Source organism: Camelus dromedarius, chromosome 30 (genome assembly GCF_036321535.1).
Source record: "Camelus dromedarius isolate mCamDro1 chromosome 30, mCamDro1.pat, whole genome shotgun sequence".
Taxonomy (NCBI): Eukaryota; Metazoa; Chordata; class Mammalia; order Artiodactyla; family Camelidae; genus Camelus; species Camelus dromedarius.
The window spans coordinates 16,290,001-16,294,038 of NC_087465.1; positions in this window are offsets into that span (position 1 = coordinate 16,290,001).

Genomic DNA, 4,038 nt, shown 5'->3' on the forward strand with positions numbered 1-4,038 from the left:
CTGAACTCAGGGTGGGAGGGGGAGGTGAGAGTGAAATACTGGGAAGAAAGAAATTAGAAATTGGGTTGAATATTTTAAATACATCATCGAGCTACACGTCTTCTATCCCCAGGGTTGTCAAGAATCTGTATGCCTGTGGACCCCCCACTCTCCAGGCGGGTAGTGAACTCACCTGCTCCTTAGATACCGGATTCACGTTCTAGAAACAACTTTTATTACCTTAATATTCATTTTAGCATTTATAAAAATTAAAGTATACAAACACACACCTGGACACAGAGGCAGGGAGATATGAGAGTCCTCCTCTTAGCCACTATTCCCTCCCACTTCCGGAAGCAGGGAATACACTTTGCCTTGAGGTAACGCCCATCTGTGGGTACTGGGATAACGTGGGACAATATGGAGCAAAACGTATCACTTCTTCCAAGTGGTGAGAAGTCTTCCAGATTTGAGCCCCTTAACCAATTGTCATCACCGCCTTCACCTCCTCTTTGCTTTTCCTCTGAATGACTCTCCTCACTCCAAACAAACACACAGTTTTAAGGTTTCTTTCAGGTTCTGTCTATCCCTTATCTTTACTTTCTCTCTTTTTTAGCATAAAATTTACTAATCCTTCAACCTTTAAGTCATAGTTTAGTGTGTTTTCTTAATGCATTGATATGATATATAGTATATGTATACTAATATACATTATTATAAAACCAACTCATCTTGTTTATTTATGTAAACAGTCTACCACTAGGAGAATAGTAATTACACAAGCTAACAGCTAGTGTTTATCATGTATACCCATTATTCTAAAGACTTTTATGTGTATTAATCCATTTTCATGAAATAGCCCCTGGTCCCTATTACAAGAGATTTCTGTGTTTGTGTGGAAGCTGCACTGTGATTTGACAAGCAGGACAGTCACAACCGTGGAACCTCCGTCCTCAGGCTTTTCAGAAGCCTGCTTGGTTATCTTTCTTTCTTACTAACAGAGAAGTACCAGTCACACAATCTCGTGGTGTCCTTCCCAACATTAACACTCATACAGAAATTGTCCTTTATGCATAGTCTTTTCTATACCAATTTATCCAATGCATAACGAAGAAATTGGTTATACTAAAAATGTCCATTCAATTATTTTAAAATTTAGTCTCCCAAATTGGGGCTTGCCTGGGGGGTGGGAAAGAGAACACAGGCAGCAAATGTCAGAGAGACACATGGGGGAATAAATGAACAACAGAGTTGTCCTGGGCTGGTGCCCCTCTGCAAATGGCCCCAGGAGACAAGAACCTGGGAGCAGGAAAGCTCTCTCAGCCGCAGGATCGGTCCCCTGGTTGAGCAACTTAATGGAGGCTGTGTTAACGCGTCAAAGGAGCAGGGGCTTTCCCTCCTAATCTGCACTTTGCACTCAGCTGCAGCCACACCGCAGGCATCCCTTCATGAGGTCCACGTGAGAATGGATTGCTCCCCACCACGCTGAAGTTGCTGCTGGATGCGTGTGGAGATGGACGCTGGGGAGAAGTGGAGTTAAAGGGGTGGCAGAGCAAATCTGGGTTTGTCCTGATAAAGCGCTGTGAATAAGATTTGTAAGGAGCGCCCAGTTTTTAGAAGGTGTTACGAATACACCAAAGTTCCTCTCCGAAAATGGATACTTAGAAACCTGTTAAGGATAAGATGATGGAGTGTTTCATTCATTAATTGAGTTAAAACTATTCCCTGGGGACCATAACAATAACCAGAATCTGCTCCCTTCTCCATGTAGGCATTTTTACTTATTTGATTTTACTTATTTGAGCTTAAAGCTGCACAGACTGTAGACACGGAAAACACGAACTTGCGTCTAGTTTTCCTAGGACTGCCATGGTTTCTGTCTGTTGTTCTGGGGTAATTATTAAATGTATCTCTGACATTCCTGAGGAGAATTCAAGTTCGGACAATAAGAAGAATGGCCACTCTAGGATGACTGGGATGAGGCCATGTGCCTGATGTCTTTCCGCGACAGCTCAACTGTGCTTTAAAACTCAGAAGTCTGCTCAGGTAGCACTGCTTGACCGTCATCACTGGTTCTTTTGGTTTCAGGGACCAACCTGGTTTGCAGGGGCAAGACCTGGAAGGAAATCATATCATCCTACCTACATCCTGTCTAATTATCTAATTACCCTATCACAATGTCTAATTCCAGATCATTTTTGTCACCCTTAAAAGCAACCTTAAACCCATTAATAGTCAATCCCCTATCCTCCCCTGCCTGCAACCACTATTTAGTTTCTGTCTCAATGGATTTACCTGTTCTGGAAATTTCATCTAAACGGAATCATACAAAATGCAGTCATTTGTGTCTGGCTTCTTTCAACTGGCCTACTCCCTTCAAGGCTCACACATGTTGTAGCATGTTGCATGTGATTTTTAATGTTTGATTTTTATAATCATTGAAAACATACTATATTCTTGGTCACCAATAAAGCCTATGTTAAAAATACTAGGCCAAAAAATAAAAAAAAACAAACCAGGCCAGCCATCTAGTTTTCGCTTATAAAGAAAAAGGAATAATTATGAAGGGGGAAAGTAAAAAATCTCATGTTTTCATGAAAATCTAAATGTGAGCAAAAAAAGAAAGTGAAAAATACCTTGAATCCTGCCTTTTAAATTTTCTCTCATGGTGTACTGCTACTAATAATCAACACTTACATAACACTTCAGAATTTCAACACATTTTTATATCGAATGCCAAAGGTAACACCCTACTGCAGGAATTATATGCTGTGCTTTAATTCCAGGAGGCTGTAGGAATCGTATAAATAGCACCACTATTTTTTTTTCAGTTGTTATTATCACACATCCTAAATATAAGTTAATAAAACCTCTAGTATTTCTGTAAAAATGCTTCTGTGAACAGAGATTGGCAAAAAAAAAAAACACATAGAAGTTTCCTTTTTATTTGTTTTTTTTTTTTCAGGGAAAAACTTGGAGTTAATCATGAACAGTCTCTGAAAGAGCAATATTATCTAATTTTTATGTAAAGTTTTTCCATAAGATGGAAGGTGAGACATGATAAATACATCAAATGTGATCAGCACAATCCTATCTGTGTTTAGTTTTTTTCAACCTACATCTTCTGAGATGCTAAAAGTTATTCCCAAGTAGTAATAAAATTCTAGCCCATGTTCAGTAAGGATCTTTGAAACACTCCTCTGAGATAGGAGCTAGGAGCATTATTACAGCTGGAGAAAGAGAGGATGGTAAGTGGAGCGACTTGTCCAGGGAGATACAATAAATCAGATGCAGGCCTGAAGCATAAACCTTGATTTCCTTTTAAGACTCTTCTCTGTGATACCATGTGGCCTTTCTGAGCCACTGGAAGTTTCCTCATTAACACTGCAGTTAATTTTCATGTTTTAAAAGGCCTTTTCCAGATACATAAATATAACCTTCTTTAATACAATTTCTCAGGCAATGTAAATTAAAGAAATCCACTTCTAATAAAGACCAGAGAGAACCTACCTTATCCACAAATACTAGGAAACCCAGTCATTCAGAGTAATGACTTCCGTCTGCCCCTCATAACTGATATGAGGTTATCACGTGGCTAGCTTATTACCTTTATTATTGGGGACTGATTTATAAATATGTTGTGGCTACTGGCTATAGTTTTTCAATAGTGGAAGCAGCATGGGGAATAAAATATGGATGCCTAAGATTTCTTAGCAGAACGCAAATCAGGAGCACTGATTCTTATTCCCAATGGTAAAGATGCCTTTTCCAAAAATTATATTTATCATATCTCTTTGTGGTGAATTTGATTTTGATAAATTATTTATTATTGTATTATTTACCTTTTTTGGGGGGGCAGTTAATTAGGTTTATTTTATTTATAGAGGAGATACTGGGGATTGAACCCAGGACCTTGTGCATGCTAAGCATGTGCTCTACCACTGAGCTGTATCCTCTCACCGATTTTGATAAATTAGATTCAGACACAGAGGCAACTACACTTCACAAGACACTTCACATCACAAGGTAGCTGCTCCCCAGAGACTATCAGCTCTCTTG